We start from the raw sequence: 20,522 nt of genomic DNA, 5'->3' as shown, positions 1-20,522 counted from the left end.
ACAATCTGAGAACCACAATGTGCAGTTGAGTAGCATATGTGTCACACTGACGACAGACAATGTTAAAGTTTGGTGCAAAGTCCCCAGTGATTGGATATCTTTTCTTGATGATATCCCTCATTGCCATGACTTGGGAGAATGATGAAGCAAGGAAGGAATTGTGAAGTGTTAAAATCAGAGAAGTCATTTAAAAATGTACATATTCAAGAATAAGTCAAGAGTAGGCTGAGTATGTAAGCTTATCTATCTTTTCTATCCTAAACCCGGTGAAATTACAGACTAATTTTTAAACCCATAGGTGGTCTGAAAGTCATGGAAGAAGCATCAGCAGGAAACAACAAATTTTGAAGAATTTCTGGAATATTAAAAGCAGATGGGGTTTGATTGACAGAAAAACTGGAGTAGAAATGAAATGGACTCAAAGTGGCACAGAGAATTTCCAGAAAGGACAATTTGGATAAACTTCAAGCTCAGAGTTAAGTATACAGACAGAAATGGGCAGTAATGTTATCATCAGGATAGTTTCTTAAAAATATTTATGTGACATTCTTTTACTCAATCTCTCCTTCTCCCACTTTAGAATTTGCTTCAGGATGAGGTCCTGAGAATAACTTACCCAATTAATGGGCTCCACATGTAGATAGTTCTTATACAGGTTGAGCATCCCTAATCTGAAAATTTGAAATCTGAAATGTTCCAAAATCCTAAACTTTTTGAGTGCTGACATGATGCCACAAGTGGGAAATTCCATATCTGACCTATGTGACAGGTCACAGTCAAAATGCAGATGCAGATACACACTTTATTAAGCATTCCTGTGGGACAAAACCTTCTCAACTTCTTCAGCTGTGGTATATCTTTTCTGTGCATGCCCAAATTTCCCCACACAAACACACTCACAAAGGGTAAGAAAATGACATGTATGCAGGCTGGATGTGCCAATGACAGGTTCTCCATAATGCCCCACCTGGGGCCAAGATCTATGTGCATTGCTTACTGTGTTTTTTGCTTCTCCTCTGCTCTGTGGTGTAACAATATTGTCCACAATATCCAAAAAAAGAAAAAAAAAAGAAAAAGAAAAAGCCTACAGGTAGCCTTATAGGTAACGGTGATAAGAAAAAGAGGAAGTATTTATGATTATCTATAGCACAGAAAGTCAAGCTGTTGGAGAACCTGGACAGCAGTGTTAGAGTGAAATATCTTACAAAAGAGTGTGGTGTTCCAACAGGTACAAGAAAAAATGCTCAACATCACTAGTCATCAGGGAAATGCAAATTAAAACTACATTGAGATACCACCTCACCTCAGTTAGACTAGCTATAATCAAAAGGATGGTGAATAACAAATGCTGGCAAGGGTGTGGGGTGAAGAGAACACTCCTACACTGTTGGTGAGACTGTAAATTAGCACAACCACTATGGAAAACAGTATGGAGGTTTCTCAAACAACTACAGATAGATCTTCCATATGATCCAGCAATCCCCCTTCTGGGTATATACCCATAAGAATGGAAATCATCATGTCGAAGGGACATCTCTACTCCCATGTTCATCGCAGCTCTGTTTATAATAGATAAGACATGGAGCCAACTAAATGTCCATTGATGGATGATTGGATAAGGAAACTGTGGTATATATACACCATGGAATACTACTTTGCCATTAAAAAGAATGAAATACTCCCATTTGTAGCAACATGGATGAGCCTGGAGAAACTTATGTTGAATGAAATAAGCAAAGCACAGAGGGATAAATATTGCAAGTACTCACTCATATGTGGGAACTAAGAGAGAAAGAAGGAAGGAAAGAAATACCACAGTAGTGCGTTCACTTGCAGAGGGAGAGAACATTCTATGGGTTACAAAGTGGAGTGGGAGGGAAGGAGGTAGAGGGAGGGAGGTTGCGGATAATTGGGTGGGGGACATGGGGTACAAATGCAATTTGTGGTTATGGGTATACAGCGAGTATGAATCTGGCCCTCACGTCACGGGCACAAGGGGTGACAATCAATTTTTTATCTTGTGCATGTTCATAACCAATAAAATAAAATGAGGTGTTGAAATATCTACCATATATAACTTGAAGAAATGGAAAGGTAAAGGTCTATGCTGAAACTGATGAACAAAAGTTAAGAACAAATCCTGCATAAAACTAAACATGAAGATCTTGATTGTGTATTAAAAGAGTGGATTCATCAGCATCACAGTGAACACATGCCACTTAGTAGTATGCTGATCTTGAAACAAGCAAGGATCTACCATGATGAACTGAAAATTGAAGGGAACTGAGTATTCAACAGACTGGTAGTGGAAATTTAGGAAAAGACTAAGCATTAAATTTCTAAAGATTTGTGGTGATAAAGCGTCTGCTGTTCACAAAGCAGTGAAGAAATTCTTTGATGAGTTTGCCAAGGTCATAGCTGATCAAAACCAGAAGCCAGAAGAAGTCTATAATGCCAATGAAATATCACTGTTCTGCCTTTATTTTTCCAGAAAGACACTGACTACAGTTGATGAAGAGACCCTGCAGGAATTAAGGATGTTAAGGACAGAATAACTGTGCTGTGATGTGCTAATGCAGCAGGCACGCGTGAGTGTAAACTTGCTGTGATAGACAAAAGCTTGGATCCTCGCTGTTTTTAAGGAGTGAATTTCTTACCAGTCTATTAATATTCTAACAAAAAGGTATGGATCACCAGGAACATCTTCTCTGAATGGTTTCACTAACATTTTGTACTAGCAGGCTCAGGCTTACTTCTGGGAAGGTAGACTAGATGATGACTTCAAGATTTTGTTTTTCCTTGACAACTGTTCTGTTATCCTTCAGCTAAAATTTTCATCAGAAATAATGTTTATGCCATGTTCTTCCCTGCAAATGTGATTTTATTAATTTAGTAATGTAACCAGTAGCTTAAATCAATGAAGAGTAAATATAAAAACACTTTCTTGAACAGTGTGCCAGCAGCAGTGAACAGTGGCATGAGTGTGGAAGGTTTTCAAAAGAAGTTTAGCATAAAAGATGCCATGCATACTGTCGTCAATACTTGGAACACAATGACTAAAAACACAGTTGTGCATGGTTGGCACAACCTCTGGCCTGCTACCAAAGTCAGTAATGATGGTAAACAAGGTGGTGACGTTGAAGGATTCTACATGTCAAGTGATCAAAGGAAAAGAAAAAGATGCCTGACCTTACATATGCAAAAAGTACATCTTCAGAGTTCATCAGCAAGCTGGAACAAATGGATATCAAAGAAGCTTATGTAATTTTAACATTTATTTGTATATATGTATGGAGTATGTATTCACTACATACATGTACTACACAAAGATTCACTTAGTGTAGATTACATAGTTTTGTACTCGATAGTCAAACACTTCTCCTCTCCCCTACCCTGCTCCCCTTCAGCTTCCGGTAACCATTATTCTACTCTTTACTTCTATGAGAACCACTTTTTTTTTTTTTCTCTGAGATTGCACGTATGAGTGAGATCATGAGGTATTTGTCTCTTTGTGCCTGGCTTGCTTCACTTAACAAGATGGTTTCCAGTTCCATCCATGTTGCTGCAGATGATAAGATATCTTACCTTTTTGTAGTTGAATAATATTCTATTGTGTGTATATACTACAGGTTTTTATGCATTCATCTGTTTTTTTTTTTTTTTTTTTAACCACCTGAACCTAATCATTATTTATTTATTTATTTATTTATTTATTTTAATTTAAATTTTATTTTGTCGATATACATTGTAGCTGATTAATGCTCCCCATCACCAAAACCTCCCTCCCTTCTCCCTCCCCCCCTCCCCCCCAACAATGTCCTTTCTGTTTGCTTATTGTATCAACTTCAAATAATTGTGGTTGTTATATCTTCTTCCCCCTCCCCCCCGGGTTTGTGTGTGTGTGTGTGTATGTGTGTGTGTGAATTTATATATTAATTTTTAGCTCCCTCCAATAAGTGAGAACATGTGGTATTTCTCTTTCTGTGCCTGACTTGTTTCACTTAATATAATTCTCTCGAGGTCCATCCATGTTGTTGCAAATGGCAGTATTTCATTCGTTTTTATAGCTGAGTAGTATTCCATTGTGTAGATGTACCACATTTTCCGTATCCACTCATCTGATGATGGGCATTTGGGCTGGTTCCAACTCTTGGCTATTGTAAAGAGTGCTGCGATGAACATTGGGGAACAGGTATACCTTCGACTTGATGATTTCCATTCCTCTGGGTATATTCCCAACAGTGGGATGGCTGGGTCGTATGGTAGATCTATTTGCAATTGTTTAAGGAACCTCCATACCATTTTCCATAGAGGCTGCACCATTTTGCAGTCCCACCAACAATGTATGAGAGTTCCTTTTTCTCCGCAGCCTCGCCAGCATTTATCGTTCATAGTCTTTTGGATTTTAGCCATCCTAACTGGGGTTAGATGGTATCTCAATGTGGTTTTGATTTGCATTTCCCGGATGCTGAGTGATGTTGAGCATTTTTTCATATGTCTGTTGGCCATTTGGATATCTTCCTTAGAGAAATGCCTACTTAGCTCTTTTACCCATTTTTTAATTGGGTTGCTTGTTTTCTTCTTGTAAAGTTGTTTGAGTTCCTTATATATTCTGGATATTAATCCTTTGTCAGATGTATATTTTGCAAATATTTTCTCCCACTCTGTTGGTTGTCTTTTAACTCTTTTAATTGTTTCTTTTGCTGTGCAGAAGCTTTTTAGTTTGATATAATCCCATTTGTTTATTTTTCCTTTGGTTGCCCGTGCTTTTGGGGTCGTATTCATGAAGTCTGTGCCCAGTCCTATTTCCTGAAGTGTTTCTCCTATGTTTTCTTTAAGAAGTTTTATTGTCTCAGGGTGTATATTTAAATCCTTAATCCATTTTGAGTTGATTTTAGTATACAGTGAGAGGTATGGATCTAGTTTCATTCTCCTGCATATCGATATCCAGTTATCCCAGCACCACTTGCTGAAGAGGCAGTCCCTTCCCCAGTGAATAGGCTTGGTGCCTTTGTCAAAGATCAGATGGCAGTAAGTGTGTGGGTTGATTTCTGGATTCTTTATTCTATTCCATTGGTCAGTGTGTCTGTTTTTATGCCAGTACCATACTGTTTTGGTTATTATAGCTTTGTAGTATAGCTTAAAGTCAGGTAGTGTTATGCCTCCAGCTTTATTTTTTTTGCTGAGCATTGCTTTGGCTATTCGTGGTCTTTTATTGTTCCATATAAATGTCTGAATAGTTTTTTCCATTTCTGAGAAAAATGTCTTTGGAATTTTGATGGGGATTGCATTGAATTTGTATATCACTTTGGGTAGTATGGACATTTTCACTATGTTGATTCTTCCAATCCAAGAGCATGGAATATCTTTCCATCTTCTTGTATCCTCTCTAATTTCTCTCAGCAGTGGTTTGTAGTTCTCATTATAGAGATTTTTCACCTCCTTGGTTAACTCAATTCCTAAGTATTTTATTTTTTTGGTGGCTATTGTAAATGGGCAGGCTTTCTTGATTTCTCCTTCTGCATGTTCACTATTGGAGAAAAGAAATGCTACTGATTTTTGTGTGTTGATTTTGTATCCTGCTACTGTGCTGAAATCATTTATCAATTCCAACAGTTTTTTTGTAGAGGTTTTAGGCTGTTCGATATATAGGATCATGTCATCTGCAAACAGGGACAGTTTGACTTCATCTTTTCCAATCTGGATGCCCTTTATTTCCTTCCCTTCTCTGATTGCTCTGGCTAGTACTTCCAACACTATGTTGAATAGGAGTGGTGAGAGTGGGCATCCTTGTCTGGTGCCTGTTCTTAAAGGAAAAGCTTTCAGCTTTTCCCCATTCAGGATGATATTGGCAGTGGGTTTGTCATATATGGCTTTAATTATGTTGAGATACTTTCCCTCTATACCTAACTTATAGAGGGTCTTTGTCATGAATGAGTGCTGAACTTTATCAAATGCTTTTTCAGCATCTATAGAGATGATCATATGGTCCTTGTGTTTGAGTTTATTAATATGGTGTATCACATTTATTGATTTGCATATGTTGAACCAACCTTGCATCCCTGGGATGAATCCCACTTGATCGTGATGAATAATTTTTCGTATGTGTTGCTGTATTCTGTTTGCTAGTATTTTAGTGAGGATTTTTGCATCTATATTCATCAAGGATATCGGCCTGTAGTTTTCTTTTTTGGTTATATCTTTACCTGGTTTTGGTATCAGGATGATGTTTGCTTCATAGAATGAGTTTGGGAGATTTGCGTCCGTTTCAATCTTTAGGAATAGTTTGTAAAGAATCGGTGTCAATTCCTCTTTGAATGTTTGGTAAAATTCTGCTGTGAATCCATCTGGTCCTGGGCTTTTCTTTGTTGGGAGCCTTCTGATAACAGCTTCAATCTCCTTTATTGTTACTGGTCTGTTCAAATTTTTTTTTTTTTTTTTTTTTTTTGCATTCATCTGTTGATAAGCATTTAGTTTGATTCCATCTCTTGTCTATTGTGAATAGTGCTGTGATGAACATGGGAGTGCGGGTGTCTTTTTGATATGTTGATTTCATTTCCTTTTGGGATATACTCAGTAGGAGGATAGCTGGGTCATAAGGTAGATCTATTTTTAGTTCTCTGAGGAAACTAAATACTATTTTTCACAGTGGTTGTTCCAATTTATATTACCATCAAACATACAGGAGAGTTCCTTTACTTCCAATCTTTCCCAGAACCATTCTAACAGGGGTGAAATAATATCTTATTGCAGTTTTAATTTGCATTTCCCTGATGACTTTTAATGTTGAGCATCTTTTCATATGCTTATTGGCCATTTGTATGTCTTCTTTTGAGAAATGTCTCTTCAGATCCATTGCCCATTATTTATTTATTTATTTATTTTTGCTGTAGAGTTCTTTGAGTTCCTTACGTGTTCTGGATATTAGCCTCTTGTCTGATGTATAGGTTGCAAACACTTTCTCCCATTTTGTAGGTTGTTTCTTCTCTTTGTTGATAGTGTTCCTTGCTATGAAGAAATTTTTCGAGTTGCAAAGGAGAGTTTCAAGATGGCGGTGGCTGCGGTGGCTGGCGTGGAGTAGCTGAGGTGGAAAAGGTGGCCACTGGGCCTCAGGCAGCCGGGAAACTTGTGGACCTTCCTCTGGCCATCTGTTAAGGGAGGACTGCTGCTGCTGGCCGGTTGTGGGGGCTCAATGCCACTTTGCCCCCGGCAGGAGAGGCTGCCTCATTTACAGGCAACAGCTTTGAAGTGTGGAGCAGGAAAAGAACTGATTCTTAGCTGCAAAAGCGAGTCTTGAAACAGGGAACACGGCGCCAGGGCTGCTGTGGATGCAGCCAGGATCCCGGAGGCTGGGGCCACACTGAAGGCGGCCAGCTGCCCTATTCAGGATTCGAGGTTTCAGGCCGGCATTAAAGAAGATTCCTGGGAGCGCCTGAGCGGCACCGCGACGGAACAGCCCGAGGCGGCAGCGCCGAGAACACGGAAGGCAACAAACCAGAGACAGAGCGAGCGCCCGACCTGGCACAGCACTGTGAGTGATCCCTGGCACAGCTCTGTTCGGGGGGTGGATGCCCACGCGGCTCCCGCCTGCAGCACCAGGCCACTCACTGCCCCGGTGCTGCCTCCATTTTCCCAGGTGCGGGCAGCTCCGCCCTGCTCGGCCATCACGGAGCCCATTTGCTTGGCCTGGCGCGGGGCTTTCCGGACCCTGCGGGCCGGCCTCCTCTCCCACTCCCTCCGCGGTTCTCTGGCGGCTGGGGGTGTGGGACGTCCCGACCAGTGTTGGGAGGGCTAGAAAGTACGGGCGGGCCGACTGTCACTCCACCACACCCTGGACTCCGGCCCCGGTAAACTTCCTGTTACTGGGAGGCAGATACCATCTCTGCGACCACCAGTTTGGAAAAAAGCCTAACGAATTTCTGGTTGGGAATAGTGTGGTAGGAGAGTTCCCAGGTCCGCTTGAACCTGCCGGAGAGCAGGCTGCAGGCGGGCACTAGACTCAGTTTATACTGGGGGGATACAAAGGTGAACAAGACCCGAGAAAGATCTACACAGTGCTACAAAGGCACCCAGAGAGACCAGTCGTCCGTGCCTAGCAGAAACCTGGTAGACTTCCTGGGCGAGGCGGTGCTGAGCAGGGTCTTGAAGGCCCAGCTGATAGACGAGGGGTGCAGAAGACACACCCCAGCCCAGCACAGTGTGCACAGAGGGGGGAGACGTGCGGCCAGGGAGGCGGAGACTCGACAGAAACCACACACCCTGTGGGGTCGCCACTGCACGATCTAACAGCCTGGGCCAGAGCACACGGAACGGGGAGAAGTCCTGTACAGAAAGTGAAAGCTCAACAGAGATCACACACCCTGTGGTACGTGATCCACCAGCCCAGCAGAGTACAAGCTGACCAGAAAGGTGGATCCCCGCAGAAGCCCAAGACCCGAGGCAACCACACACACAAGACACTAGAGGCCAACTGAGCAGTCACGGCGGGAGCCATACCAAATTGGCAACCACAGCAACATCCTAGTTAGTCATTAGTCTCAAACCGGTGGACTGTGAAACCCCCTGCCACAATGAATAAACACCAAAAAAAAGACACCAGAAATACAAAAAATCAAGAAAGTACACCACCAAAAGTTAATAAATCTCATACTCTAGATCCTATAGAACAAGAAGCCCTTGAAATAACTGACAAGGAATTTCGAGTGATAATTCTAAGGAAACTGAATGAGATACAAGAAAACTCAGCTAGACATCATGATGAAATGAGGAAAAGTATACAGGATCTGAAAGAGGAAATATACAAGGAAATCAATGTCCTGAAAAAAAATGTAGCAGAACTTGCTGAACTGAAGAAGTTATTCAGCGAAATAAAAAACACAACGGAGAGTTTAACCAGCAGGCTTGTCGAAGTTGAAGAGAGAACCTCTGAACTTGAAGATGGGCTGTTTGAAATAACACAAGCAGACAAAAAGAAAGAAAAAAGAATCAAGGACATAGAAGAAAATCTGAGAGAGATATCAGACAACCATAAGCGCTCAAATATCCGAGTCATGGGTATTCCAGAAGGGGAGGAAAATGGAGATTCCATTGAAAACATATTCAACAAAATAGTGGCAGAAAACTTCCCAGGTATAGGAAAAATCACAGATCTTCAGATCCAGGAAGCTCAACGATCTCCAAACGTATTCAACCCAAAAAGGCCTTCTCCAAGACATGTCATAGTCAAATTGGCAAAACTCAGAGACAAAGAGAGAATCTTAAAAGCTGCAAGAGAGAAGCGTCAAATCACCTATAAGGGAGCCCCAATCAGGTTAACATCAGACTTTTCATCACAAACCCTAAAAGCTAGAAAGGAATGGGATGATATTTTCAAAATACTAAAAGACAAAGATTGCCAGCCAAGAATACTCTACCCTGCAAGGCTATCCTTCCGAAATGAGGGGCAAATAGTATATTTCTCAGACAAACAAAAACTGCGGGAGTTCACTACCACAAGACCACCCTTACAAGAAATCCTCAAGGGAGTACTGGGTTTGGTTCCTGAAAAATAACTACCACTGCCATAAAAACCTAAGAAAAATCTAAACCCGCTAGTACAATAAAAATGGCATTCATGAAGAGAAAACAAGCTAACAAAAACACTATCTACAACCTAAGGAACCAACAAACAAAGAAACCAAACAGTAAATCAGAAAGCAAGGAACAAAAGACACCTAAGACAACCAAACAACCAATAAAATGCTAGGAATAAATCAACACCTTTCAATAACAACTCTTAATGTTAAAGGTTAAATTCCCCAATTAAAAGACACAGACTGGCTGACTGGATCAAAAAGCAGGACCCAACTATAAGCTGCCTACAAGAGACCCACCTCAACCAATAAAGATTCACACAGACTAAGAGTGAAAGGATGGAAAAAGATTTACCATGCAAACAGAAAAGAAAAACGAGCTGGAGTGGCTATTCTTATATCTGACAAAATAGACTTTAAACTAAAAACCATAAAAAGAGACAATGAGGGACACTACTTAATGATAAAAGGACTGATCCATCAAGAAGACATAACAATCATAAATATGTACGCACCCAATGTTGGAGCAGCCAGATTTATAAAACAAACTCTATTAGACCTAAAGAAGGAAATAGACACTAATACCATAATAGGAGGGGACCTGAACACTCCACTGTCAATATTAGACAGATCATCTAGGCAAAGAATCAGTAGAGAAACACAAGATCTAAACAAGACTCTAGACCAATTGGAATTGGCAGATATCTACAGAACATTCCACCCAACAACCTCAGAATATCCATTCTTCTCATCAGCACATGGATCATTCTCCAGGATAGATCACATATTAGGTCACAAATCAAGTCTCAATAAATTTTAAAAAATTGGAATTATCCCATGTATCTTCTCAGACCACAATGGATTAAAACTAGAAATTAATAACAAACAAACCTCTGGAAACTATACAAACACATGGAAATTAAACAGCATTCTACTTAATGACATATGGGTCCAAGAAGAAATCAAGCAGGAAATCAAAAAGTTTATTGAAACTAATGAAAACAATGATACATCATACCAAAACCTGTGGGATACTGCAAAAGCAGTATTGAGGGGAAAATTTATTGCATTAAATGCTCACTTCAGAAGAATGGAAAGATGGCAAGTGAACAACCTAACACTTCACCTTAAAGAACTAGAAAAACAAGAACAATCCAATCCTAAAGTTAGCAGACGGAAAGAAATCATTAAGATCAGAGCAGAACTGAATGAAATTGAAAACCAAAAAACAATTCAAAAGATCAACGAATCAAAAAGTTGGTTTTTTGAAAAGATAAATAAAATTGACAAACCATTAGCATGGCTAACAAAAAAAAGAAGAGAGAAGACTCAAATAACAAAAATTAGAAATGAAAAAGGCGATATTACAACTGATTCATCTGAAATACAAGGAATCATTCGTGACTACTATAAACAACTATATGCCAACAAATTTCAAAATCTGGAGGAAATGGATAAATTTCTGGACACACACAAGCTCCCAAAACTGAACCGTGAAGACGTAGAAAATTTGAACAGACCAATAACAATAAAGGAGATTGAAGCTGTTATCAGAAGGCTCCCAACAAAGAAAAGCCCAGGACCAGATGGATTCACAGCAGAATTTTACCAAACATTCAAAGAGGAATTGACACCGATTCTTTACAAACTATTCCTAAAGATTGAAACGGACGCAAATCTCCCAAACTCATTCTATGAAGCAAACATCATCCTGATACCAAAACCAGGTAAAGATATAACCAAAAAAGAAAACTACAGGCCGATATCCTTGATGAATATAGATGCAAAAATCCTCACTAAAATACTAGCAAACAGAATACAGCAACACATACGAAAAATTATTCATCACGATCAAGTGGGATTCATCCCAGGGATGCAAGGTTGGTTCAACATATGCAAATCAATAAATGTGATACACCATATTAATAAACTCAAACACAAGGACCATATGATCATCTCTATAGATGCTGAAAAAGCATTTGATAAAGTTCAGCACTCATTCATGACAAAGACCCTCTATAAGTTAGGTATAGAGGGAAAGTATCTCAACATAATTAAAGCCATATATGACAAACCCACTGCCAATATCATCCTGAATGGGGAAAAGCTGAAAGCTTTTCCTTTAAGAACAGGCACCAGACAAGGATGCCCACTCTCACCACTCCTATTCAACATAGTGTTGGAAGTACTAGCCAGAGCAATCAGAGAAGGGAAGGAAATAAAGGGCATCCAGATTGGAAAAGATGAAGTCAAACTGTCCCTGTTTGCAGATGACATGATCCTATATATCGAACAGCCTAAAACCTCTACAAAAAAACTGTTGGAATTGATAAATGATTTCAGCACAGTAGCAGGATACAAAATCAACACACAAAAATCAGTAGCATTTCTTTTCTCCAATAGTGAACATGCAGAAGGAGAAATCAAGAAAGCCTGCCCATTTACAATAGCCACCAAAAAAATAAAATACTTAGGAATTGAGTTAACCAAGGAGGTGAAAAATCTCTATAATGAGAACTACAAACCACTGCTGAGAGAAATTAGAGAGGATACAAGAAGATGGAAAGATATTCCATGCTCTTGGATTGGAAGAATCAACATAGTGAAAATGTCCATACTACCCAAAGTGATATACAAATTCAATGCAATCCCCATCAAAATTCCAAAGACATTTTTCTCAGAAATGGAAAAAACTATTCAGACATTTATATGGAACAATAAAAGACCACGAATAGCCAAAGCAATGCTCAGCAAAAAAAATAAAGCTGGAGGCATAACACTACCTGACTTTAAGCTATACTACAAAGCTATAATAACCAAAACAGTATGGTACTGGCATAAAAACAGACACACTGACCAATGGAATAGAATAGAGAATCCAGAAATCAACCCACACACTTACTGCCATCTGATCTTTGACAAAGGCACCAAGCCTATTCACTGGGGAAGGGACTGCCTCTTCAGCAAGTGGTGCTGGGATAACTGGATATCGATATGCAGGAGAATGAAACTAGATCCATACCTCTCACCGTATACTAAAATCAACTCAAAATGGATTAAGGATTTAAATATACACCCTGAGACAATAAAACTTCTTAAAGAAAACATAGGGGAAACACTTCAGGAAATAGGACTGGGCACAGACTTCATGAATACGACCCCAAAAGCACGGGCAACCAAAGGAAAAATAAACAAATGGGATTATATCAAACTAAAAAGCTTCTGCACAGCAAAAGAAACAATTAAAAGAGTTAAAAGACAACCAACAGAGTGGGAGAAAATATTTGCAAAATATACATCTGACAAAGGATTAATATCCAGAATATATAAGGAACTCAAACAACTGTACAAGAAGAAAACAAGCAACCCAATTAAAAAATGGGCAAAAGAGCTAAGTAGGCATTTCTCTAAGGAAGATATCCAAATGGCCAACAGACATATGAAAAAATGCTCAACATCACTCAGCATCCGGGAAATGCAAATCAAAACCACATTGAGATACCATCTAACCCCAGTTAGGATGGCTAAAATCCAAAAGACTATGAACAATAAATGCTGGCGAGGCTGCGGAGAAAAAGGAACTCTCATACATTGTTGGTAGGACTGCAAAATGGTGCAGCCTCTATGGAAAATGGTATGGAGGTTCCTTAAACAATTGCAAATAGATCTACCATACGACCCAGCCATCCCACTGTTGGGAATATACCCAGAGGAATGGAAATCATCAAGTCGAAGGTATACCTGTTCCCCAATGTTCATCGCAGCACTCTTTACAATAGCCAAGAGTTGGAACCAGCCCAAATGCCCATCATCAGATGAGTGGATACGGAAAATGTGGTACATCTACACAATGGAATACTACTCAGCTATAAAAACGAATGAAATACTGCCATTTGCAACAACATGGATGGACCTTGAGAGAATTATATTAAGTGAAACAAGTCAGGCACAGAAAGAGAAATACCACATGTTCTCACTTATTGGAGGGAGCTAAAAATTAATATATAAATTCACACACACACATACACACACACACACACAAACCGGGGGGGGGGAGAAGATATAACAACCACAATTATTTGAAGTTGATACAACAAGCAAACAGAAAGGACATTGTTGGGGGGGAGGGGGGGAGGGAGAAGGGAGGGAGGTTTTGGTGATGGGGAGCATTAATCAGCTACAATGTATATCGACAAAATAAATTTAAAAAAAAAAAAAAAAAAAAGGAAATTTTTCAGTTTGATGCAGTCCCACTTGGGTATTTTTGCTTTAGTTGCCTATGCCTTTGTAGTCTCCCTCAAAAAAGTGCTGCCCACTCACATTTGTGTAGCATTTCTCTTATATTTTCTTCTAGTAGTTTCACAATTTCATGTCTTAAATTTAGGTATTTAATCAATTTTGAGTTGAATTTTGTATATGGTGAGAGATAGAAGTCTAGTTTCAGTCTTATGCATGGGGATATCTGGTTTTCTCAGCACCATTTATTGAAGAGTCTGTCCTTTCCCAGTTGTATATTCTTGGTACCTTTGTTGAAAATCAGTTGGCTGTAGGTGCATGGGTTGATATCTGGGCTTTTTATATTATTCCATTGATGCATTTGTCTATTCTTATGCCAGTATCATGCTGTTTTGCTTACTATAGCTTTACAGTATATATATATATGTGTGTGTATATATATAGATATATGTATATGTATGTATATATATATACTTTATTATTTTTATTTATATATATATATAGGGTACAGAGTTGACTATCAGTATTTGTGTAAAGTATGTGACAATCAAATCAATATTATTAGCATGGTAATCATTACAAATTGTAATTACTTTTTGTGTCCCTTACCTGATTACTCCTTATCCTCTCCTCCCTATCCCCCTTTCCAATATCTAGTAACTACAGGTCTGTTCTCTCCTTCTGAAAGTTCAACGTTTTATTATGGTCTTTGTTTTTTAGTTCCCACTTATGAGTGAGGACATGTGGTATTTTTCTGTGTCTGCTTTATTTCACTTAATATAATTTTCTTCAAGGTCATCAATGTTTCTGTGAATGGCAGAATTTCATTCCTTTTCATGGGAGGGTAGTATTGCATTGTGTATGTATACCACATTTTTTAAATCCAGTTGTCTGTTGATGGAAATTTAGGTTGGTTCCATATCTTGGCTCTTGTAAATTAAGCTATGATGAACATGGGAGTGCAGGTATTCTTTCAACATGATCATTTCCATTCCTTTGGATATATATCCAGAAGTGAGGTACCTGGATTGTATGGTAGTTTTATTAGTAGTTGTTTGAAAAACCTCCGTACCGTTCTCCATTATGGCTATACTAATTTATAGTCCCACTGACAATGTAGAAGAGTTCCCTTTTCTCCACATCCTTGACAGCATTTGTTATTCTCTGCCTTCTTGATAATAGCCAATCTATCTGGGGAAAGGTAATATCTCAAATTGTTTTTGATTTGCATTTCCCTGATGATTAGTGATGTTGAGCATTTTTTCATGTACCTGTTGTCCATTTGTATGTTTTCCTTTGAAAAATGTCTATTTAGCTCCATTGCCCATTTTTTAATTGGATTATTGTTTTTATTTTTATATTTTACTGTGAAGTTGTTTTAGTTCTTGTATATTCTGGATCTTAATCCCTTGTCAGATGTATGGTTTGCAGAAATTTTCACCCATTTAGTAGGTTGTCTTTTCACTCTGTTGATTGTTTCCTTTGCTGTGAAGAAGCTTTATAGTTTGACATAATCCCATTTGTTTATTTTTCTCTTTTGTTGCTTGTGCTTTTGGGGTCTTATTCATAAAGTCTTTGTATAGTCCTACATCCTGAAGTGTTTCTCCTGTGTTTTCTTCTAGCAGTTTTATAGTTTAAGGTCTTATACTTAAGTCTTTAGTCCATTTTGAGTTGATTTTGGAATATGGCGAGAGCTATGGGTCTAGTTTCATTCTTCTATAAATGCATATCCAGTTCCCCAGCACCATTTACTGAAGAGGCTGTCTTACCCTGACATATGTTCTTGGCACCTTTGTAAAGTATCAGCTGGCTCTAAGTACCTGGGTTGATTTCTGAATTCTCTTTTCTGTTCCATTGGTCTATGTGGCTATTTTTATGCCAGTACCATTCTGTTTGGGTTATTATAGCTTTGTAGTATAATTTAAAGTCAGGTAGTGTAATGCCTCCGGTTTTACTTATTCATTTATTTTTGCTCAGGATTGTTTGGCTTTTGGGGGTCTTTTGTTGTTCCATATGAATTTTAGGATTTTTTTTTCTATTTCTTTGAAGAATGCTATTGGTAATTTGATGGGGATTGCATTGAATTGATTATTCCAATCCATGAGCAAGGAATGTGTTTCCATCTTTTAGTGTCCTCTTTAAATTCTTTCAGCAGAATTTTGTAGTTATTATTGTAGAGATCTTTCACCTCTTTGGTTACATTTATTCATAGATATTTTCTTATTTTGGTAGCTATGGTAAATGGGCTGACTTTTTAAATTTCTTTTTCTGTTTGTTTGTTGGTGGTGTGTAAGAATGCTACTGACTTTTGTGTAATGATTTTGTATCCTGCAACTTTACTGAGCTCATCTATCAGCTCTAGGAGTATTTTGGTAGAGGTTATGGGTTTTTCTATATGTCGAATCACATCATCCGTGAACAGTGACAATTTGACATAGTCTTTTCCAATTTGGATGCTCTTTATTTATTTTTCTTGCCTGATTGCTCTGGCTAATTCTCCAGTACTATGTTGAACAGGAGTGGTGAGATTGGGCATCCTTGTCTTGTTCTTGTTCTTAAAGAAAAAGCTTTCAGTTTTTCCCATTCAGGATGATATTGGCAGTGGGTTTACCACATATGGCTTTAATTTTGCTGAGATGTTTTCCTTCTATACCTAATTCGTTGAGGTTCTTTATCATGAAGGGATCCTGAATTTTATTAAATGTTTTTTCTGCATCTATTGAGATAATCATATGGTGTTTGTCCTTGCTTTTGTTGATGTCATATATAACATTTATTGATATGCGTATGTTCAACCATCTTTTCATACCTGGAATGAATCTCACTTGATCATGGTTTATAATCTTTGTGTCTTATTCTGTTTTTTAATATCTTGTTGAGGAATTTTGTGTCTATGTTCACCAAGGATATTGGCCTGTAGCTTTTTTTTTTTTTTTTTGATGTGTCTTTGATTTTGATATCAGAGAGATGCTGGTTTCAAATAAAATGAATTTGGGAGAATAGCCTGTGTTTCACTTTTTTGGAATAGTTTGAGAAGGACTGGTGTTAATCTTCTTTAAAGATTTGCTAGAATTCAGCAGTGAATCCTTCTGGTCCTGGGCTTTTATTTGTTGAGAGACTGCTGATTATTGCATCAATCTCATTGCTTGTTATTAGTCTGTTCAGGTTTTGTGTTTCTTCTTGGTTTAGTCTTGGTAGTTTGTATATGTTCAGAGATGTATCCATTTCCTCCAGATTTTTGAATTTGTTGGCATGTAGTTCTTCATAATAGTCTCTAGTGATCCTTTGTATTTCTGTGATATCACTTGTAATCTCTCCCTTTTCATTTCTGATTTTGTTATTTGGGTCTTCTGACTTCTTTTTTAATTAGTCTGGCCAATGGCTTGTCTATTTTGTTTATCCTCAAAAGAACAACTTTTTGTTTTGTTGATATTTTTGTATCAATCCTTTGGTCTCTCTTGCATTTAATTCTGCTCTAATGTTAGTTATTTCTATCTACTAGTTTGGGGATTAGATTATTCTCCTTTTTTCTAGTTCATTGAAATTTAATGTGAGGTTGTTTATTTGAAGTCTTTCTCTTCTTTTGATGTAAATACTTATTACAATAAACTTCCCTTTTAGTACTGCTTGTGCAGTATCCCATCAGATTTTGTAAGTTCTAGTATCCCTGGAAGTGAAGAAGTCATTAAAAGACATAAAAAATGCAACTGAGAGCATAAACAGCAAGCTAGAACAAGCAGAAGAAAGCATTTCTGAACTAGAAGACAAGATTTTTGAATTAACATAGCTGGACAATTAAAAAAACAAACTAAAACTGAAAAATAATAAAAAACTGTGAAACCTTTCTGATAATCTTAAGCATACAAATATCTGTATTATTGGTGTACCAGAAGAGGAAAAGAAAGGAAAGGATGTTAAAATCCTATTTAATGAAACAACAGCTGAAAACTTCCCAAATATTGGGAGAGATACAGTCTTACAGATCCAAGAAGTTCAAAGATCCAAAACAGATTCAATCCAAAAAGGACCTCCCTGGAACACACTGCAGGCAAAAGTCTAAGACAAAGAAAGAATTTTACAATATATTTTGAAGTCAGGAAGTGTAATGTCTCCAATTTTGTTCTTTTTGTTCAAGATAGCTTTCACTATATGGGGTCTTTTGTTGTTCCATACACATTTTAAGATTTTTTTTTTTCTATTTCTGTGAAGAATGTCATTGGTATTTTGATAGGGACTGCACTGAATGGTATTTGGACATTTTGATGATGTTAATTCTTCCAACCAAAGAACATAGGATATCTTTCCACTTATTTGTGTCCTCTTAGATTTTTTCACCAATGTTTTATAGTTTTCATTGCAGAGGTCTTTCAAATCCTTTGTTAAATATACTGCTAGGTATATCTTTTCTTTTCTCCCTTTTTCTTTTTTTGCTTTCTTTTCTTTCCTTTTATTTACTTTTTTTTGTAGCTATTGTTGAGAATGGGATTACTTTCTTGATTTCTTCTTCAGCGATTTCATTATTGGCATATAGGAAGGCTATTGATTTTTTGTGTGTTGATTTTGTTTCCTGCTACTATACTAAACTGATTTATTAGTTCTAGTAATTTTTCAGTGAAGTCCTTTTTCTGTGTATATGATCATGTCATCTGCAAGCAGGGGTAGTTTGTCTTCATCCTTTCTAATTTGGATGCCCTTTATTGATCCTCTTGCCTTATTGAGCTGGCTAGAAGTTCCAGCATTATGTTGAATAAGAGTGGGGAAAGAGGGCATCCTTGTCTTATTCCAGATCTCAGAGGCAAAGCCTCTTATTTTTGTTTATTCAGTATGATATTGCCTGTGGGTTTGTCATATATGGCCTTCATGGTGTTGAGGTATATTCTTTCTATACCTAAATTTATTGTGAAACAGTGCTGGATTTTATCAAATGCTTTTTCTGCATCTATTGAAATGATTCTATGATTTCTTTTCCTTCATTCTATTGATGTGAGGTATCACATTTATTGATTTACATACATTGAGCCATCCTTGCATCCTTGGGATGAATCTCACTTGATCATGGTTAATGATCTTTTTAATGTGTTGTTGGATTCTTTTTGCTACTATTTTACTGAGCATCTTCACATCTGTGTTTATTAGGGATATTGGGATATTGGTCTATAGTTTTCTTTCATTATTGTTTTGTCTTTTCCAACTGGTATGAGGTTAGTATTGGCCTCAGTAAGAGTTTGTAAGTATTCAGTCCTCTTCCATTTTTTGGAAGATCTTGAGAAGAATTGGTATTAGTTATTCTTTAAATGTTTGGTAGAATTTGACAGTGAAGCCATCTGGTCCTAGTGTTTTCTTTGTTGGGAGATTTTGATTACTGCTTCAATCTCTTTGCTTGTTATCAGTCTATTTAGGTTTTCTAGCTCTTCATGATTTAACCTTAGTAAGTTGTGTGTTGATGAATTTAAGTTGTGTCCACGAATTTATCCATTTCTCTAGGTTTTCCAATTCATTCACATATGGTTGTTCATAATAGTCTCCTATGATCCTTTGTATTTCTGTGATATCAATTGTCACGTCTCCTGTTTCACTTCTGATTTTATTTATTTGAGTCTTCTTTCCTTTTTCCTTTGTTAGCTATAGGTTTATCAATTTATTTTGTTTGTCTTTTGGAAATATGAACTCTGTTTCATTGATCTTTTGTATTTTTCTTAATCTTTAATGCATTTATTTCTTTTCTACTCATTATTGTTTCTCTCCTTCTACTAATTTGGGGTTTGGTTTTTCTTGTTTTTTCCAGCTCCTTGAGGAGTAATGTCAGGCTGTTTATTTGAAATCTTTCTTCTTTTCTCATTTAGGCATTTATTGCTGTAAACTGCCATCTTAGAACTGCTTTTTTATGTATCTTATAAGTTCTGGTATGTAGTATTTTCATTTTCATTTGTCTCCAGGAATTTTTTTGTTTCCTTTTTCATTTCTTCTTGGACCCATTCATTGTTTAGGAGCATGTTGTTTAACTGCCATGAATTTGTATGGTTTCTAGTGTCCCTTTTGTTGTTGATCTCCAGTTTTATTTCATTGTGGTTTGACAAAGGAGTTGATATGATTTTAGTTTTTAAAAATTTGTTGAAGCTTCTTTTGTGACCTAACATATGGTCTGTTCTAGAGAAAGTTTCACATGCCACTGAGTTATTCTGCAGCTGTTGGATCAAATGTTCTATATATGTTCATTAGGTCCAATTGGCCTAGAGTAGAGATTAATTATAATGTTTCCTGTTTAATTTTCTGTCTAGATGATCTGTGCTTTGCTGAAAGTGGGGTGTTAAGGTCTCCAACTATCATTATGTTGGTGTCTATTTCTCCCATTAGGTCTAATAGTAATTGCTTTATACAACAGATGCTCCAGAGTTGGGAAAAAATATATTTAGAATTGTTACATTCCCTTGTTCAATTTGTTCGCTTTATTGTTGTATAATGACCATCCTTATCTTTTTTTTTTTTTTTTTACTTTCCTTGGTTTGAAGACTATTTTATCTCATATAAGTATAGCTACTCCTTCTCATTTTTGGTTTCCATTTGGATGAAATATCTTTTTCCATCTCTTCACTTTCAGAAGATGTATGTCTTTTTAGGTGAAGTGTGTTTCTGGTAGACAGCATATTGTTGGTTCTTGTTTTATAATCCACTGAGCCTCTCTCTCTGTGTCTTTTAATTGGGGCATTTAATCCA

The sequence above is a fragment of the Cynocephalus volans genome, chromosome 1 (genome assembly GCF_027409185.1).
Source record: "Cynocephalus volans isolate mCynVol1 chromosome 1, mCynVol1.pri, whole genome shotgun sequence".
Lineage (NCBI taxonomy): Eukaryota > Metazoa > Chordata > Mammalia > Dermoptera > Cynocephalidae > Cynocephalus > Cynocephalus volans.
This window is presented reverse-complemented; position numbering follows the sequence as displayed.